This window comes from Cupressus sempervirens, chromosome 4 (assembly GCF_028749045.1).
Source record: "Cupressus sempervirens isolate cs-2001-9-10 chromosome 4, ASM2874904v1, whole genome shotgun sequence".
Taxonomy (NCBI): Eukaryota; Viridiplantae; Streptophyta; class Pinopsida; order Cupressales; family Cupressaceae; genus Cupressus; species Cupressus sempervirens.
The window spans coordinates 725,999,593-726,021,544 of NC_143121.1; positions in this window are offsets into that span (position 1 = coordinate 725,999,593).

Sequence of the window (21,952 nt, forward strand, 5' to 3'; positions counted from 1 at the left end):
ACGAAAGATTTAAGGATGGAATATGAACTTGGGACTAGGAGCAAGTTTGGACTTTGTGTTTATTTGATTTGAATTGAATTGGGCTTGATATTTATGTGATTGAATTTGATTTTATTTGATAAAAAACCCTATGATATTGCCAACAAGTGAATGTGGGATTTGAATGAAAGTCCAATGATGATGACAATGCTCCTATGTCAAAAGTAGAAGATTTGGTGAAGAGTTGAATTAGAAGAAGGCTTGAATGAATGAGATTAGAAAGATTGATTATGGATGAAGATGTAAATGTATTGAATTAAGAATTGATTTGAAAGGAATGAATTTGATAAGGGATTGGATTAGAAGGATGATGATGTCGAGGATTGAATTAAGAATGCATTATGAGATTGGTGGAGGAAATTGGATGCGGATGACGATGAAGCATGACTAGGATGAAGATTATGGATGAGATTGAATGATGAGGAAATGATTTTGATGAATGGAGATGATAAAAATTCCAAGGAATGGTTTGAATGATGAGGATGAGAGATGTATGAGGGTGACGAATTTGATGGAAAGAAGAGATGATGTAGAAGTGATGTGGACAACTTGACTAAGAGGACCTAAACCAAGTCTTTTTTTTGTTATTTTTGAAGTTTTTTTATTTTTTTTGGATTTTTGAAGTTTTTTTATTTTTTTGGATTGTTGAAGTTTTATGATTTTTTTTTGGATTTTTAAGTTTAATATGAAAAATCAAACAAGGAAATATGTACAAGGCAAGTGTGTTTCAAACACTCAAGAACGTCAAACAAACCAACAAACCTATAAGGTTTCAACTAGGATGTACAAGGATCAAATAGAGGGGAGACGATAATCCAAATCTCCTCCTTCACTTCCCAAAGGTATAAAGTTCATTGGGGCTTAGCAAAGAGTGGCAATATTATGCTTCCAAGAGAGGTGTCTTTCGATTCACCTCCCAATTTTTATACTCAGCTAGAACACTAGAGTTGAGGTTGTCCCAAGGAGTGATGAAATCTCCAAGTAGGCCTACTAAAAAAATGAAAAACAAGACCACTTATTTCTTGTGTACCAAAGACCACCCGAAGGCACGAGGGGAGAGAATACGTAAGTGGTCTTGGGGTTTAAAAGACACATGTTCTTTCCCAATGAAACTTTAGGTTTTCTAATCTACTTTGAAGAAACATGTGTTTAAAGCATACAATGTTCTTTCCAACTTGAAATCATCGTCAACATAAATGAAGAGTGCAAATTCATCAACAAGAAAGTAAATCGAGCGTATGCATAAGCAAATTGAACAAGGAAAGAACCAATTACATTATGCATTCAAGATTGAGTGATTGTTCATTTTAAGCACCAAATTGAAATGTGTATTGCAATGTTCATTGATCCTTAGACATGCAAGACTATGTTATAATTCATTCCAAAGAAAAAGTGTTGTTCAATTAACCATGCTTTCAAGATTGAGTTTGAGTGTTTTAGTGTTAACCATGCATTCAAAGATGAGTGTTTAGGCATACAAGTTCATTTAAAAAACAAAACTAAAGCAAAAATCTGCAAGCAATATGGTTAAGATAAACATTTTGCAAAAAAAATTTTAAAAAAAATAAAAAAATTGAATATGTTTTATGTAAAAAAGAACAAGGAATAAGTGCTATTTAAAAAAAAAAATCAAAATAAAGTTGGAAAGCAAAAATATACTATATGTTAAGAAAAACTATACTATAATTAGTGGAGGCGGCAGTGGAATGGGCAAAGTAGTACGAGAGTGGAGGGTTTGTAGTAGGGAGAGAGTGGCAGAGTGGGTTTGGTGGACGCAAGTTGTTGAGCCGAGCGGAGGAGTTTGTGGTAGGCAGTGCTCAGTAGAGGGTTTGGTTGCAGTGGAAAGGGCAAAGGGGCCATTTTGGGAAAAGATGGAGAGGAGTGTGGGTAGCAGCGGCTGCAAGGGGGGAGGAATAGGTCATGGTGGAAGCGAAAGCAGAGGCATGTGAAGCGACAGATGAGACAGTTGCGGGTGTTGCGATCAGGAGGAGTGAGCAGTGGGAGCGGGCTGAGTGGGGGGAACAATGGGGCGTAGGTAGGTGTAGAGTTGCACAAGGGTTAGGAGCGATGAGTGTTGCGGGCACTATGCAAGGTATAGCGGTGGTGATGGGACACAGTGGACGAGCATGAAGCAAAGCGGCGCGGAGGTTGTGCAGGGAGGAGGGTTGAGCAGTGAGTGTAGGGGAGAAAGGGAGAGGTGGGATGGGCTATGGGAAGCGGTGGTGGGAAGATGCAGGTGGTGGCAGTGGAAGCAATACGAGGGCGAAGTGAAGGGCCGACACATAGCAATGGACGCGCGGGTGGAGATGTTGGGATGAGCCGCAGTGGAGGTGGCAGTGGAAGTGGTTGCAGAGGGATGAGAGGTGGTGAGGGAGTTCCATAGTGCTGGGAGAAGAGGGAGCACCATGGAGGAAGTGGAGGAAATGTTGGGTGGAGGAAGCTGAAGAGTTTGCAGGCATCGCCGGAGTGGGGAGAAGGGAAGGGGAGCGGTGGCCGCTGCTATGGTGGCGCCACTCGCGAGTGCTGCAACGATGGCCACCTTGCGGTAAAATAAAAATAACAGTTGTTAAAAACTCTTTTAAAAATATTTATTATTATTATTATTATTTTTTGTATTTTGATTTTGATTTTTTATTTTTTTTAAAAATTAAACTAACCCCATGTTTTTTTTTTGAAACAATTTATATATATGTTTAAAGCAAAGTATAAATAAGGCAAACTAACCCCCCTCTTTCTTTCTTTTTTAAAGCTAGTTATTTGTTAACAAGGAAGGAGCATTTTTTTTATTAAAAAAATTTCCTATTAGCAAAGAAATATGTTCAACATGTATACACTCCTAGAACTAGAAAATAAAGTAATAAAAAATGAAATATAGAGTGCTATATGTCAAAAGACTTCCCTTATGTCTTCCAAATGTGATGATGGGCTTTATGGCTCAATTAGAGGCCCCTCATGAAACTTGATCTCCAAATGCAAGCCTTTGACCTACAAGCTTGAAAACTCACAAAACACTCAAAAACACATTAGATGGTTAGTTTGAACCCGTGAAGTGGGTCCCACCAGGCGTGCCAAACTATATTGCATAAAAATGTAATAATGAAATAAACAATAAGCAACTAGCATCTATTTCTACATGATTATGCAAACCTCAAAATATGCAAGATAAACATGTAAAAAGCATAACATGAAACCAAAATAACACTATGCAAACCTCACAAATCACCCAATGGTTGATGATTTCATTTCTCATGGGATGTGGTTGCTCACAAATCCAGCAGCATAACAATGAGGTAGATAGTGGTTATGGAAACGAGGAGAGAGTTCTCCTTTTATAGGAAAAGAGATGTAATGGATGGCTAAGATTAAAGGCAAGATGAAGGGCTAGGATCTCTTAGGATCGATGAGGTGTCCATGAGGTGGAGGCCAAGTAGACTCCATGTGGATTAGGGTTTTGACCAATTCAAAGAGGGAAATATTCTCACACATGTGTGAGAAACCTTTGATGCTGACATGATCAATGAGGTGTGAGAAGCATGGCTTCTCACACGTGTGAGACAACTTGACTCTCATGCAAGAGGACACGTGTGCAAGAGGTGTGAGAAGGCATGCCTTCTCACACATGTGTGAGACAACTTGATTCTCATGCAAGAGGACAAGTGTGCAAGAGGCATGGAAGACATGAGAGGTATGGGAAGTGTGAACATCTATCACACATGTGTGAGGATTCCTCACACATGTGTGATCACACACTTAGGATTAAAAGGAGATTAGCAAGGATGATTAGGAAAAGCAAGCATGATTAAGGAAGTGGGTAGGTTTAGCATGATGGTTAGGTTAGAGTAGTGAGGTTAGGTGAGGGTTAAAGGTAGGAGCCATGTGCTCAAATAGGATTAAATTCAATATTTAATTCCTAGGGGGATTAGGCAAGGAATTAATTAAGTAAACGAAGTACTTAATTAAAGTGAATGGGTTAGAATTTAAATAAACCTTAGTTTATTTAAATCAAGGAAAGAAAAATATAATTAAATAAATGTAAATTTATTTAATTAAGGTATGGGAATTAAATAAATTATAAATATTTATTTAATTAGTTAGGAAATGGGATTTGGACAAATTTAGGTGTCTATAGTGGCATATGCACCTGTAGCCAAAATAGAAGTAATAAGGATGTTCTTGGCTTATGTAGCAAATAAGAAGTTCAAGGTATATCAGATGGATGTTAAATTAACCTTTCTAAATGGAGAACTTGAAGAAAAGGTATATATTGAGAAGCCTGAAGGTTTTCCTTTATCAAAAGATAAATACATGGTGTTCATATTAAAGAAAGCTTTATATGGTATGAAGCAAGAAGCTAGAACTTGGTATGCGAGTTTGGATAGTTACTTAGCAAAGCTTGGATTTGCTAAATGAATGAAAAAAAATACTTGTATTTGAGGGTAGAAGCAAGGAGTTGGGTCTCAATTTCATGGAATTCCACAGATTGAGATTGTACTCCTTTAGAAATAGGTACCTGTTTTAAAAAAATGGGTACCCATTTTAGGCTCCGACACCTGATCCTAGACTTAAAAAATGGGTACCCATTTTTGAAAACATAAAAAAATTATATTTTTTAGAAATGGGTACCTATTTTTGAAAAGTAAAAAATGGGTACCCATTTCTAAAAATTTAAAATTTTGTTTTTTGGGGGGATTTTGTATGCCGATTTGACATTTTCAAAATAGGTACCATTTTTTGAATTTCAAATAATGGGTGCCCATTTCTTACAACTTTGGGTGGGATTTTTTTCTCTCACCAAGGATTTTGGTTCGGGATAGGCTTGGTGAGACCAAGCCTATGCCTTGACCTCTCAAGATTTGTCTAAGGCATTGAACTGACAAATTCACGCCTTGCCATAATTTTTAGAGGGTTTTTCTGATCAATTTTTTTAATGAAACAAAAACTCATTTGAGATCTTACTATCCTAATTTCAAAAATATAAATTTTATAGTTTAATGATTTTATTTACTGTTTTTGCATTATTTTTTAATAAAAGGTGGTATCTAAATGTAAAATAGTGAAGTTCACTAAAACTTTAATAACTTTTTTATTTAATAATATTTCTTAAATTAATTTATATGTCATCAATCTCCATACAATTATTTTGAGGTTAAAAAAGAGTTTTTTGAAAAAAGTGAAATTTTGATCAAATTATGGTGTCCATACACGAGAGGTTTTAAAATTTATCTTTATAGCCAATTAATAATTAATAATAATAAAATTATTCTTTGAAAAATTAAGGAAAAATATTGTCATCAATCTTAGGTGTATTAGGTAACTCTTTTAAAAGGATTTATGAAAATTCATTTATTTGTGTCAAATTATGGTGTCTGTACACGAGTCTGGTATGGTCCTAAAATAGGCATTTTGAAAAAGCAGTTTTTAAAGATCCATACTAATATATATATATATATATATATATATATATATATATATATATATCATATTCATACACAAATAAATTACATATTCAAAAACTAGATTCCAAACACTAAATTTTTTATTTGTAAACTTTTTTTATATTCAATCTTTAAATGCCTCAAATGTTGACATCAATTGACAAAAAATTTCAAAAATAGGAAAACCACATCCACTTTTTGCCCAAAAGTGAGAACCAACTTCTTGCACTTATCCTTGAAAGAAGTTGAAAATTGTTTTCTGATTATTGTAATATTTGTTGATGACATCATTCTTGAAGGAAATGATGAAGCACATGATAAGTTTTCTAAAGAGATGGAGAATGAAATCGAAATGATTATGATAGGAGTAATGAAGTTTTTCCTAGGATTGTAGATTGTACAGAATAATGATGATATTTTCATTTCACAAGCTAAGTACTTAAAAGACTTATTGAAAAGGTTTGGTTTGGAAAGTTGTAAACCTATTGGTACACCTAAGATAACTAGTCAAAAGTTATCCAACAAAGATGAGATACCTATAGTAGAGCAGAAGAAGTATAGATCCATAATTAGAGGTTTGCAGTATCTGACTCACACCAGACTAGATATAGCACATGCAATTGGGATTGTAGCTATATTTCAAGCTGATCCTAAGGAATATCATTTTGTAGTAGTGAAGAGAATATTTAGATATCTAAAAGGGACATCTCAATATGGAATTTGGTATGACAGATCAAGTGATTTCACTCTATGTGCATATACTGAAGCGGATTGTTTAGGCAGTATGGATGATAGAAAGAGCACTAGTAGTGGAAAATTCTTTCTTCGAGGAAGATTAGTTTCTTGGCTAAGAAAGAAGCAAGATTGTATTTTGTAGAGTATTCCTAAGGCAGAGTATGTTGCAGCAGCAAATAACTATAATCAAGTTATGTGGATGAAGTGGATACTAAAGGATATCAGAATTGAGTTTGAAGAACTTGTCATTATTTACTGTGATAATACAAGTACAATGAGTATGTCTAAGAATATTGTATTGAATTCTAAGACTAATCATATATCTATTATGTATCATGTGCTGAGAGAGAAAATAATAGAAAAAGGGATCAGATTGAAGTATGTAAGAACTAAAGATCATATTGCAAATATCTTTACAAAGCCTTTTCCTAAAGATACTTTTGAGTACTTAAGAGGTATGCTTGGGGTTATGCCCTTGCCTACTTCTAAGTAGATGATGTAGAGAGTACATCATTCCTATGGTACAAAGCACTACTTTTATCTTGTACTAAATATTGATGCCTCCTATATGGGGGAGTATCTAATATGTACTGAGTCATTCAGGACTCTTTGTATTTGATAATGAATAGTGTCTTTGGACTCTTGAGTTGGTTGATGATTTGGTGCAGCATTATTGGTAATTGGTATTTAATAATTGGTATGTTGTAGCATTGAAATTGAGGTCTTTGACATTGATGTCAATGGGGGAGAATATGCATGAAAAATACATCTCCTAAGTATGGGGGAGAGATATCATTTTAGAGAGATTTAGAAACATTCATGAAAGGGAGCAAGAATGTGCACTTGATGTATTTTGAATTGTTTAGTGTGAAGTAAACAATTGATCTCTAAGAAGGAGTATACACCTGTGTGCATTATTTGTGATTGTGATTCTTTTTAGTGTGTGGACAGCTGATGTTGATCACAAAATCCAAAGGAATTTAGACTTTCTTGATGGAGAGGATTCGAGTAGATAATAATAGAATCATCAATAGAGTATCACTTAGTATTCTTGGAACTTAGATATTTTTCATCTATGTTTCCATCAATGCCAAAGGTGGAGATTGTTAGCATGAATGTTGATGATACTACTTTGAGGAGTATCCTCAGAATTGGAGAGTATTAACATGTTGCATTCACATCTGTTTTCGTCATTGGTGTCAACATAGCATGGATTTTGTAAAGATTGGCTAAGTAGTAAATAGAGATCTTGATGGTACAAACAATGGTTTGATTTTCTAGTCATGCATAGTTATGGAAATGTTTGGCATGGTATCCTGATGATGTGGTCAAGTGCACATAGTCTAAGTCAAAAATGTACGAAAAATGTACCTATTTTACAGAGTAGTTTAGAGACAAAGTATTGGGAAAGTAGTTCCTAATGTTTGTTGGCTATCTTACATCTGAGATGTAATGAAGAGATGTGCAGTTAGGAAGTGATAGAGGATAGTCCACCGATGACGTCAGTGAGTGTGCAAGCCCCAATATTGTACATGTGAATTTGAGTATATATTGCGAGTTGACAGTGCTATTATAATTGTAATTAATTAATTAACTTATTATGATTATTTGAGATAGCCTCAAGACTGACTCAAGGAATTATTATGAAGATATGGTATAAAGGAAATATGTTTTCCTTGATTGAAAAAAGTATGAAGAGTGTAATCAAGTATTGTGATCGTTGTTAAACTACGAAGTGCAAAAAGAAGGAGAGTGCTTATTGAGTGCATGTAACCGATCTAAGGGATTATTGGACATGATATTTATGATCTAGTTATAAGCTTAGAAGGAGTAGAGGTCCGATTGACAAGATAGAGGAAGAGGAAGGAGCAATATGATACCATTCTATTATTCTACAAGGAATAATCGAAAGATCATTTGTACAATGGGTTCATTGGTCTTTCCCTTGAAGTTGTTTAGGCAATGGGTCCATCTATCTTCCACAACTCTTAATAGGGTTTGAATCTCCTAACATGGATTCAAAGTCTCCTAATAGGGACTCATGTGTACTAAATGTTGTAACAGACTCTTAACAGGTATATCCTCTAACAAGGAATATTTATATTAGTACATCATCTTGTGGGTACCATCCCCACTAGGCTTTTCTCTCTGATCAATGGTTTCCTTAATTAACATATTTGGTGTTATTGTGTATGAGTATCTTGTTGTAGCTTTAATTTATATTACTCATATGGTTAAGAATTTTCAAGTTTGATAATTGTGATATTAGTTGGATAAATGATTCACTCCCCTCTCAGTTATATCAGTGGACTATATATTCTAACACCATCTCCTTATTTCTCTCCTCCATCTAGACCTCCTTCCCCATAACCCTTACACCTATCCTCCTCTTCTCTCCCATCCCCTCACCTTAGAAAAAAATAAAACCTTAAGTGAATCATGTAAAATAATTAAACAAACACTATACTATTAGACTCTAACTCATTAAAATGCCCATTGAATTTCATAAACTTAAAATTAATTTCTTCATCATCATACTTTCTTCAAATCCTCTCCATCAATTAAATCATCTTCATTAATCATATGATATTACACTCTACTAAGATAGAATAACGTCTCACCAATTAAGGCATGACATCAATGACATCATAAGAATTGATATGACTCATTCACATACATTAACAACATTATTAGTTGAGGCTGAAACTCCATATAGTTGGCCATGAATTGGATATTCTTAACCTAAAGGACGTTGTGACTTAGACATGTGAGAGTAGATAGACCCCTTTCTAGAAGATCTCTCTCCCTCCCTCCGTCCCTCTGTCCCTCCCTCCCTTTGTCCCTCCCTCTCTCTCTCTCTCTCTCACACACACACACACACACACACACACACACACACACACACACACACACACACACACACACACACACACACACACACACACACACACACACACACACACACACACACACACAGAGTCACCTCATAACCTAAAACCATAATGGTCTGTTGTCCTGAATGCTAATATATATTACCATAATAATTAAAACAAAAATACTTTCTCCCTTTCTCCCTCTCCCTAACACCCTTTCTCCTACCATTCAATACAACATGCAATGAAAAAAATATCATAATAGTAAGACATAATAGAAAAACATATTTTCAACTTAAGATAAATTTGTGGAGAGATCATTACAGGATTGCCTAGGAGAACTATGTTTGCTTGCTGATTTTGGAGGCACTAATATTAGATGAATTGAAATCAATCCTAAAATATTTCATTAAATAAGAAAATGTATTTGTAAATGGAAATTTTTAATTTTTAATTCACCCAACCATTAGGCCATGAATCACAAAAACCCTAACATCAAATCCCTACCTAATCCTAAAACTCTAAACCCTATAATCATAATCTCTAAATTCTATACTATTCCTTTGATCAAAGGACTTTTTCTATCTCATTTTCTCCTAGTTCTCTCACTTCCTCTAATTTTACCTCTATACTCATCTTCTCCCCCATTTGATCTCTAATTTTATCCTCCCTTATACATCTCTACATCTATATCTTCCCCACACTAGTTACAAGGAATGTGTCCATCTCCATAGGAGATCTTTCCACCTCAATAGGGGAAACGTCCAACTAAAGTAAGGTTGAAATAAATTATGCCCTTAGTATATGAGAAGAAAGATTAAAATAAAAGATTTTTCAATAATCACCAAAACAAAAAAATATTACAAAATATCAGAAGAGACCTAGTTCATGGTTGGTAAGATGTACTTTAATACTCATTTAATATTATCTTAAATAATATATCATACATTACAACCTTCCTCTTTTGATAAAATAGGTATGTGCACTTTGATAAAATTTCATTTTAAAATATGAAGTTCTAAGATCAACTACACATCATGTTTATCAACAGACATAAGCTTAGTTCATGATTAGCAATAAGCAATTTTATTCTCATTTGATGATATCCAAAATAAAATTTTCAATATCACAACCTTCCTCTTTAGGTATAATATGTTTGTGCAACTCATTGGTATGCCCAACTATCATTTGCAAGAAAATAAGATCATTTGTTTAGAAGATTTTCTTTATTATAGATTTGGAAGAAAAATAATAATAAGAAAGTAATCATGTCAATTTGAAGCCACCAATACTTTGTGTTTGAAAGTCAAAAGATGGTTATTTCACTTTTTGTGATTTTTTTTTTTCAAAAATTATATTAGTAACCCTAGATACTTGTATGCTCTAGGTGTTAAGTACTAAGATCCTTTAGTGTGGGCATATGAAAGAGGTAAAAAATTTCTTGTTTACTAACAAAGAAACCAATAAGAGTTCATGATAAGAGACATAATTAATAACAAGAAATGTTCCCTATAGAAGATCAAGAACTATATGTTGGATACAATTGATTAATTGTGTATTGTCCTTGATGTTACACAAATGTCATATCATTATCAGTCAATGCATGCCGAGCTCACTCAGGTAGTGAAGACATTTTTTTGTGTCTACCAAACATTCCTGTGTTTGCCTAGTTTAGAAGGCAGTGTCTACCAAGTTCACTCGCGCATCAAAGGAATTTCTGCAGAAGATGAGTGTTAACCGATCTCACTTGGTTAATGAAGGAAATATTGGATGGAACCAGTATTAATCTAGCTCACTCAATTACCAAAGGATCTTTGTGAATATGCAGTGTTAACCGAGTTCACTTGGTTAACATAGGAAAATCATTTCTAAGTTAGTGTTTATTGAGCAGGGTTAACTAACAAAGGATTTTCTTATTTTGGCATATTGAGTTTAATTGATTTATCTATTGGCTCTAGACGATTGAAGTGATGAATATTAATCATTCTAAGTTGTATATGAGCCAACTTGACCATATGAATGATATAAGAATAAGGTTAAGTTGAGAATTTAAAAGTTTGTAAGAATGTGCATGCATGTAAGATTTTGAAGATCTAATGATGCAGTAAGAAGGAAAATCAGAAGGATACAAAGGATATCCTTGTGAAGATGAAAAGATATATTCGATGAGGAAGGATCAATTACAAGCCAAAATAGAGATATGTAATCAGCAATTTAGTTGCATCAGAAATCAAGTTGTCTCATTGTTACTCTCTAACCATTGTAGCAATGATCTAAATCTCGTAACATACTTGGCTTAACAACTATTTGTAAAACCTCTGACAAGGTGGTAGTTATATTGAATTGTCTAAAGACCTCTAATAAGGTGACTGCTAATAGGGTGATTAAATCCTTTAGTAAGGTCACACATAATAGTGTGTTTGTAACCATTAATAGGGTTGGCTCCTAACAAGGATCACTTCAGAAGAGTGAAAACAATAACTAGTTGCAATTGGTGGTTTTTTCCAAATTGGGTTTCTATATTAAATCTTGGCATCAAATGTGTTCATTCTATTTTCTTTTATATGTTTGCATCTAAGTTAAGACAATGGTAATCATAGATAACATCTAAGATTTACATGTTAAGTACTTATAGAGCATATTCAATATTTCTCGAGTTACAACATTTAATGTGTGTTTGCCAAGCATCAACAATATTCAATTTTCAGAGTTTATTTTGTACTAACCTATAAGGGATATGGGATTTATTTTTGTGGTAACTAATTTACCCCTCCCCTCTTAGTTACTCCTCTTATATTTCCAACACTATAATCTCATCATATTTGAAATAGTCATTATTTTTATGTAGGATATTAATATTATGTTCATTATCACCATATTATTGACCATGTTGTGATATCAAATTACCAATTGTATCTAGAGATAGAGAGATACACATATAGATAAAGATGAGAATAAGGGAAAAAATAGAGAGAGGTATTGGGTGAAATATGGATAATTAGAGATAAGAAGATAAAGATAAATACATAAAGGAAAAGATAGAGGATAGGGGAAGATATATCTATATATATACACACACACACATGGTAATTTATAGAGTGCATAGAGTTTAGGGTTAAAGATCAATGGTACAAGGTTTATGCTACATAATGTTGAGCACATATTTGATTTTGATACAGCTCTCTTTCTATCCCTCTCCCTACCTATTCTCTATAATCTATCTAGGTCTATTCTTATCTTTCTTCCCATATTCCTCTACACCTTCCCATCCCTCCTTGAAAAATCCATCTAAACTTTATCTCCCCCTCTATAATGGGTGAGAGAGAATGAGAAAAAAATAAAGGAATATCAACACACAAAAAACATATCCTATATATACTAAAATCATATCATAAACAAACAAAAACATATAATTAAGAAGATAAATTGTGAAAAAAACATAAAGTTGTAGATATAGACAAATACAAATAAAGAGAGGAAAAGATAAAAATGGAGCGATGATAAATATAAAGAGATCAAGTTAAAGACATGTGGAAAGGGAATTAGAGAGGTATAGAGATGGAGAGAGATAGGTAAAAGTAAAGGGGGGAAATGAAACGTTTATAAATATGGATTCTCTCATGGCTCTATCCCTTATAGATTCATCTCCTATCTATCCATGCCATCTTGATTTCTTTTCCTTCCTCTTGATATCCTCAGCCTCCCCCTTATCCATATCCTCCTCGTCTCTTTCTAATGAACTCTTTATCTCTTTCTTCCCTCTCTATGTAGAGTTCAAGATATAATATTTATGGTACATGGATTGGGTTAAATAATGTTTATTGTATTTCTAATGTTGATACTTTCCTATCTTTCTCTCTTTCCCCTCTCTTCTCTATAATTTATCTAGGTGTGTCTTGCTATTGATTTCCCTATCCATATATATATTTCCATTCCTTATTGAAACACTATATTACCTATCTATCCCTGTCATTTATCCATGACTATCTTATTTTTTCCTAGGTCTCTCGCTCCCTCTAATTTTACCTCTCCTTCATCTCCTATTAATATTCTATCTCTCTTTATTATTTTCTCTCTCATCAACTCCCTCACTTCCATCTCTAGTTTTCTTCGTCCCCTGCAATAGTTACCTCTCCCTCTCTCTCAATTTTCTATGCCAATAGAAGGTGCAATTGGTTGAGACAACAAGTAAAGTGGTAGGGATATTAGGGATAGAGTGAGAAAGAGGCAAGAGAGGGAGAGAGTGAGAGAGGGAGAAAGAAAGATGGGAAAGGGATCTTGGATGAGAGATAAAGAGAGGTTAGGGAGGATTGGAGGAGAAAGAGATGGGGGAGAGGAAAAGAAGAAAAGTAGGGAAAGAGTGGGAAAGGGGGAAAGAGATGAATAGACCCATGTAGTTTCCCTCTCCATCCACCCCTCCCTATTTATCTCCCTCCATCTATACCTCCCTCCAAAAAATAACTTGCACCTATCCTCCCTTCTCTATCCCATCATATTTTTATAACTCCCTCACCTTCTCTTAATAGGGCATAGGGTAAAAGATCCATGGTGAAAGGATATTTTCATATAAATAATGATATAATTTTAGATAGTCCAACCATACTATAGGACCTTACCCTAACAAAACTCCTCATTCTAGATTCATTCATTACCCTAACCATAATCCTTATCTTAGTCCCAATTCTTGCTATACCTTCTTACTATAACCCTAATCAAAAACCTTAACTTAACCCTGGAGAGAGAGAGAGAGAGAGAGAGAGAGAGAGAGAAGAGAGAGAGAGAGAGAGAGAGAGGAGAGAGAGAGAGAGAAGAGAGAGAGAGAGAGAGTGAGAGAGAGAGAGAGAGAGAGAGAGAGAGAGAGTGAGAGAGAGATGAGAGAAGAGAGAGAGGAGAGAGAGAGAGAGAGAGAGTTTAGATCATGTATATTTAAGGTCTTATGGAATCTATCTCACCTAAACTTAAAAAATATGAACCCATCTTTTCATATAAAAAATTGTAGTATTCAATCATCTTGTCATTGCCCACTACCTTGTAGTTATATGAAAATGAAGTAATTAGATCTTTTACTTGAAAAAAAAAATTGATAGAAGAAGGGTGTTTGCACGTTTGAAAATATTCTTTCTTTTCTTCTTACACCTCCTACCATCCAAGACAACATGCAATGAAAGAAAGATATCCTACTAATAAGACATAATAGAAAAACATATTTCCAACTTAAAAGAAACTTGTTGAGAGATCATTACAAGATTGCCTAGGAGAACAATGTTTAGTTGTCAATTTTGGAACCAATAATATTAGATGAATTGTAATCAGTCATAAAATATTTCATTTAATAAGAAAATGTTTATGTAAATTGAATTTTTAGATCACCCAATCATTAGGCCAATAATTACATAAACCCTAACATGAAAGCCCTAGATCTCTTGAAAATATGTTAATGATAATTTTTTTTTAAATGAAATAAAAGTCATATAAATGAAGTAGAATGCATAAGAAAATTTAATTTAGTTGAGATTGTTCTGAATTTTTTAGGTCTTAGAAGGCTGACCTTACATGAAGAATGATAGAACTTGTAGAATATTAAATGTAGGTATTTTGGTTATTTAAAGAGAATTGGGGTAGTCATTAACACAAAGAAAAAATAGTAATGTTACATATTAACCACAATTGGATGAATCACACATGTCACGTATAGAAAAGTTACAAGGAATATGCTCTTCTTAGATGGAACTTTCCCTTCCAAGGAAAACCCATACTAACTTTGTATAAAAAAATCTTCCTGCAAATCTCAGTCCAAACAATTGAAAATAGCCAACACCCAAAAGTTATTATAAAAACAAAGTAAATATGTATGTGAACTTGATTTGAAATTAGTTTCACATTTTTTGCTAACCTCCTCTACTAAATTGGAAGCATCTGATGCAGAGGGGAGACAACCCAAACTATCTCAGATTGGGTTTCTATTTTACTATAAATAAATACATGAAAGGAATTGTTTAGTAATATTATACAAAATACTTAGATGACATCAAAAAATTAGGGCATAGTTTCATGTACCAATTGAGCATCATAGTGAGCAAGGAGGCCATCAATTTGAGAGTGTTTAATCAACGGAGGTGGATAAATGCATACTCACAAATTATTATCTTCAAATTTACCTATGTACCCTAAAATAACCCCAAAAGAATGCATAAAAAATGTGAAAGTGTTAAAGCATGTCACTTCAATCTAACAATAATTGTGATCAACATATACAACACACACACACATATGTATATATGTATACTAGTATGATGCACATACTATTATATATGCATATTTATAACTTTAGTAAATGAACTAATGCACAGTTCAAACCGATGATCATATATATATTGTCTAGGATCATTTAAGGCATGATCAAAACTTATTTTGATTCCTTTGATTTTAGATTACTATCGATCTATATTATATCAGGTTGTAATTCATAATGATCTATAATACATGATTAAGAATTGTGTTAAGTCTATACAATTTGGGTTTGTTAAAACATCACTAAACTGGTGTGATTGTGAATATTATTGTCTCCATTTAGAGACATTCCCATTCACCATCACACCCATTGTGTGTTACGTATACTTGATCCGCTTGAATAACAAGGCATCACAATCAATTAATGCAAGCACATCAAATGATCAATTTATAGATCAAGTTCAAGAACATATTATTATCTATGTTATTTATGTACTATTATATACAGATTATGGAGAAAACCTATTCTTTGACATTAGTGTTCATACTTGCAATAAAAGTTGTGCATTAGTCAACATCAAATTTGAAATTTGGTAAGAAACTTTACATGGTATCAAAGCCTTGTTAAGGGGAGATCTCATTTAGTTTAAGAGATAAAATTCCACATTAATTTGTAGTCTCTAATTACTCTTCAAGATAAAAAGTATGTTAAGATTTGAACACCACCTTATAGGTATTGATAACTTTGAATCCAAGAAACTTTGTACAATGAAGCTATTAAGAAATAAAAATTAGAATCTTTTGTAAGAGAAGACCCTAAATATGATCCAAATAAAACTCAATGGATCAAAAATAATGAGAAATCCATGAAGATAACCTTGGATGTTTTTTGAGATCACATAGTGCCTATTGTGGAAAAAACATGCTACAACATATTGCATGTTTAAAGCTCCTAAAAATGAATTCATAGTAAATAACGTTGGCATAGAACTTTCTCTTAAAGGATAAATTAATAATATTGGCATGAATAAAGGAGAAATTGTGAATGTCTTCCTCATGATAATCATAGAATTGAAAGATTAATTATCTTCTATCAGTGATGATATTAACAACCAAGAGTTATCACTAATAGCATTAGGAGGACTACCAAATTCTTGGGAGTCTATTTTACAAGGTATAAGTGCAAGATCTAAAATCCCAAAACTAGATCAATTGAGATTTGATTGTCTTCAAGAAGAACCAAAATTAATGATTAAAGAAAAACATAAAACTTTAGATGAAGACATTCATGTTCTTAATACCAACTCTCATAAGAAGGGAAATAAGAACAACAAAAGGAAAAGAAAATTTCAAGGAAAAGGATAGTCAAAACAAAAGAAAGACTTGTCCAAAATTCAATGTTACAGGTGTGATCACTATGGACATTATGCACTAAATTATCTTGATCAATCTAAACCTCAAGCTTCATTTACAAAAACTAATAAATCAAATGAAAGTCAAGATTCTAAGAAATATGCCAGCATTATCTAGTCAAATATCAACCAAGTCCAACACTTGGATAATTGACAATGGATCTTCAAGATACATCACTAGATATCAAGATAACCTAGAAAGAATGCAAATAGAAATAGATTAAGTTACAATTGGTGATGATTCTACACATTCTATAAAATGAATTGGGACTCACACCATCAAATTGAAATCAAGAAATTCTATTAAGCTTTCTAGGGTTCTTTATGTACCAGGTATTGAAAGGAATTTAATATATGTATCTACACTTGAAGATGATGGTTATAGAATTGAATTCATGGAAGGTAAGGCACTAGCATGGCCTAAAAATTCAACTATAAAGAAGGCTCTAACAATAGAAGTACAACAAGGACTATTATATGAGATTTGCACTAAGACAAATCTTGCACTTGTTCATGAGACTTAAGATTCAAATGAAATATGACATAGAAGATTAGGTCATGTCAAATTTTGTGCTCTAACATTTATGGAGAATTTGGTAACTAGAGTGCTAAAATTAATTCATACTTATAATGAATCTTGCAAAGGTTGTGCCTTAGGAAAAAACACTAAAAATTCATTTCCTCATAGTTTGACCAAAACTAAAGATGTGTTAGAACTAGTGCACTCTGACCTATGTAGACCCATGTCTACACTACCCATAGGATTTTTGTGTACTATATGATATTTGTTGATAATTTTTATAGGAAAACATGGATATACTTCCTTAAGTGCAAAGAATTTGAAGAGATTCTTCCTAGATTTAAAGAATTCAAAACTATCACTAAAAACTCCTCAAAAAAGAAAATTAAAGTTCTAAGAATAGATAATGGGAAAGAATATACTAATGAAATATTTAAAGAATTCTACAAAATTGTTGGGATTAAGAAGGAGTTCACAGTTCCTTGCAATCCTCAACAAAATGGAGTTGCTAAAAGGAAAAATATAACTATTGTAGAAGCTGCTAAGGCCATGATATATAATCAAAACTTGAGCATGTCATTTTGGGTTGAAGCCTCTAATACATCAGTCTATATTCATAATAGATGTCCTCACTCACACTTAGACAAAAAAATCCTAAAGAAGCATTTTTAGGAATGAAACTTGACATTAGTCATTTAAGGATATGTGGATGTCCTATGTATGTTCATGTACCTAAGGAGAAAAGGGAAAAGTCAGAACCTACTGGAAGAAAAAGAATTTTTATTGGTTTTAGTGAAATAGTAAAAAGGTATAGAATCTACATACATGGATAGAAACAAATAGAACTTAAAAAAGATGTCATCTTTCAAGAAGATATTGCTTTTAAAAGAGCCAAAAGTTTAGATGAACTAGATACAAATGACTTATATTGTTCCTAAGAAGAGGTTCCTGCTCATGAGATTCAGAGGGAGTATCCTGAAGAGACTTCAAAAGAGCTAGAGATTCTTCCTAAGAGTAAAGAAGGGAGTCTTGATCATTCTAAAAGGCCACTTTGGGAAAGGAAAATTATACAGGAAGGGGATGAATTTGTAGCACCTTGAGGGACTTTCAAAGAAAGTAAAAGACCTCAAAAATTAACATACAATGCATTCATGTGTGAGAGTCCAAATTTTGAACCTTCCAATGCTTCAGAAGCACTTAAACATCAATATTGGAAAGATGTAATGGTGAAAGAATATTATTTGATACTAAAAAATGATGTTTGGGATATAGTTCCTAGACCTAAAGGAAAATATGTTGTTTCTTCCAAATGTCTCTTCAAAGTTAAGTATGTTGCAGATGGTATCTTGTTTTGTGGCTAGAGGGTTTTCTCAAAAGGAAGGAATTGAATTTGAAGAAACTTTTGCACCAATTGCCACATATACCTTAGTTATAGCTATAATAGCCATTACAGTAGCTAAAGGTTGGAAAATCTATCAAATGGATGTATAAACTACTTTTCTAAATGGAATAATAAAGGAAGAAGTATACTTGGAACAACCAAAAGGATTTGTGACTCATGATGCTACCTCTTATGTATGTAAACTGAAAGGGGCTCTATATGGACTCAAATAGGCTCTCCAAGCCTAGTACAAAAAGATTGATAAATATCTTCTAAGTCTTGGATTCATCAATAATTTTGCTAATCCAAATCTTTACTTTAAAGTAACTAAAGGTGATATGTTGATTCTAATTATTTATGTTGATGATCTTTTGATTACAGGAGAAGAACGTGTCATTAATTAGTGTAAAAAAGATTTAGATTCTAAATTTGAAATGAAGGACTTAGGGATTATTTATTACTTCCTTGGTTTGGAAGTTCATTAGAAGTCTAGGGATATCTTCTTACATCAAAAGAAGTATTTTGTCAATATTTTGAAAAGATTTGGAATGTGGAACTGCCAACCTATGTCAACACCTATGGAAACCAATTTACACAAGCTAAAGGAAGTAAGTGTTGAATCTAGACTAGTTTATCATACTTTATACAGACAAATAATTGGGTCTCTAATGTATCTTGTGAATACTCAACTTGATATCTACTATGTTGTGAATGCATTAAGTCAATTCATGTGTGAACCTTGGGAAATTCATCTTGTTGCTTTGAAGCATATATTATAGTATCTTCAAGGCACAATTAGGTATGAACTTAATTATGAGAATATTAGCTTGGATTTACATGGATATATTGATTATAATTAGGCTAGAAGTGTAAAAGACCAGAAGAGTACATATGGATGTTGTTTTAGCTTAGGTTTAATTATGATCTCATGGATATGTAGAAAGGAAGCTTTAGTTGTTTAGAGTTCTATTGAGGCAGAGTATATTGCAACAACAATGGGAGCTAGAGAAGTAGTGTGGATTTGGAAGTTTCTTTCTAATTTATTCTATGAGCCTATGAAACCTACCACTTTTTACTGTGATAACCAATATTGTATCAAGTTACTGTGAATCCAATATTTCATGATAGATCCAAGAATATAGAAATTCCTTGCCACTACATAAGAGACATGATGGAAAGAAGATCTATTCAATTGGAATATATTAATACAGGTGATCAAATAGCTAGCATTCTCACCAAGGTTCTTCCTAAAGTGAAGGTTGATAATTTCATAAAGAAACTTGGTATGGCTAAAATGTAAGTTTATGAGATTGAGTCTAAATTTTGTAAATTTGTATTATTAAAAAAAAGATATTTAAAGTGTAAATTATTTTATCTATTGGAATTACAATAGGAAAGGTAAACTTTTGAGAGAGTGGGTGAATCAATAGTTTAAACTTTGACCAATAAAACTTTCACAACACATCTATCTCATACATTCACTAAGTAATCTAAAATAACATGCAAAGCATATACATCTAAATCATGTAAACATATAAACATTCACACATGTATGAAACCAGATATGATTACCTAGAAACCCTCCAATGAGAAGGTGAAATTGGGATGGGGATGACACCCACAAATCTTCACTACTATAGTAATAAAGTGTATCCAATGAAGGTTACAATGTTTTGATAATGAGACATGATCTAACTTGTGAAAGGTCTACCCTGTTAAAGGCTTACAAAGATTGTTAGGTCTCACCCTATTAAAGGATTTCAACACTCTATTAGAAGTGTACCTTGCTAAAGGATTTTAACTTACAATTAAATAAGCACTTTATTAGAGGATTTCAGTATAACCTATTAGGACTACTTTGTTAAGAGATTTGATTGATTCCCCTACTAGAATGATTAAACAATGATCCTACAGTTAGCATTTGATTGCTTGATGATAGATCACCTCTAAAATGATGTATTATTGATCCTTCTTTATTAAATGTCTCTTTGATGTATGCTCCTCTCTTCCTCTATTCCCCTTTAACTAATTCTATAATGCAATCTTAGATCATAACTCCTCAGCCACCATGAATGCTCTATTTGCACATGCAAACTTCTCTCTTTTCTCCTTTATACACCTTCTTTTCACTTTAGATAGTTTAGGGTTTGTCCTCCTTAAGAAGACTTAGGTGAATTAGGGTTAGGTATGAATCAATGCCTATGATTCATTAATTTTTTTGCTTAAACCTTCCCTTTTTTTGATTGGTTGCATGTAATTGCATTAGGAATCCAACTTAAGATTCACCCTTATCTCCAAAATATTATAATTCATCTTTAAGTTAGCTCAAAAATAGTTTACATAGTAGTTTTTCTCTTTACAAACAATTGTGTCAAAACTGTCTTACTCGACATCTAAAGTCTCTGATGCTTGACATATTCTAATTTCTATATTGTGACTCAACATCTGTATCATTCAACATGCACTACTTGCTTGGATCCTGAATCACTCAGCATACACTATCTACTTGAAACTTAAGTGACTTGACACATGAGTAGCTTGGCACTCACTGTGGACTCGACATGCTCTATTATATACATGTTGTGCTTGGCATATACTACTTGTTCAACATGAACTAAGTAAATGACTTAAATGTGTAGACACTCATTAGTTAAAACTAATTTGAGATAAATAATCTCCCTCTTTGACATGAGTGTCAAAAACACTTGGTCATGCATTAATATCCTTAATCTTATGAGAATAATACATCTCTTATGTCTCTTATTTGGCGTATGTACAAAACTTCAAAAATTTCAAAATTTTGTAACAACTTAAATACTTAAAAATTTGATAACTCCCCCTAAGTTGATAGGTCTACTATATACTCCTACTAAGTAAATATGTCTCAACTAATACTCTTTGAATTCATGTTGTTTTTATACTTTCACCCCCTTAGCTTGTTTTGTCTTTTTCTCTATCCTTTTTCTTATTCTTCCCCATTTTTCTCTATTTTCTTTATCTCCTCTCTATCTCTCCCTTTGTTTACTCTCCCCCTCTTTTGACACTTATTTCAATGGGATATACACTTATAGTGTGTTTTTCTATAAATGATTTATGGACATCTACTATTATCTTGAAAGTTGTATCCCAATTTTCACATGCTACATCCAAAGACTTGATTTGGATAGCTAGCTCGGCAACAAGGTGGACTAGGCCATCTAATGTTGAAAGATTGGGGTCTTTCTTCATAAGAGTTTTAGTGTAGCCTAATTCCTTGTAAAAAATTTCCATGTGTGGGGTGAGTATTTTTTGGATGCTAATCAGTTTGGCCCTTATATTGGCCTCAT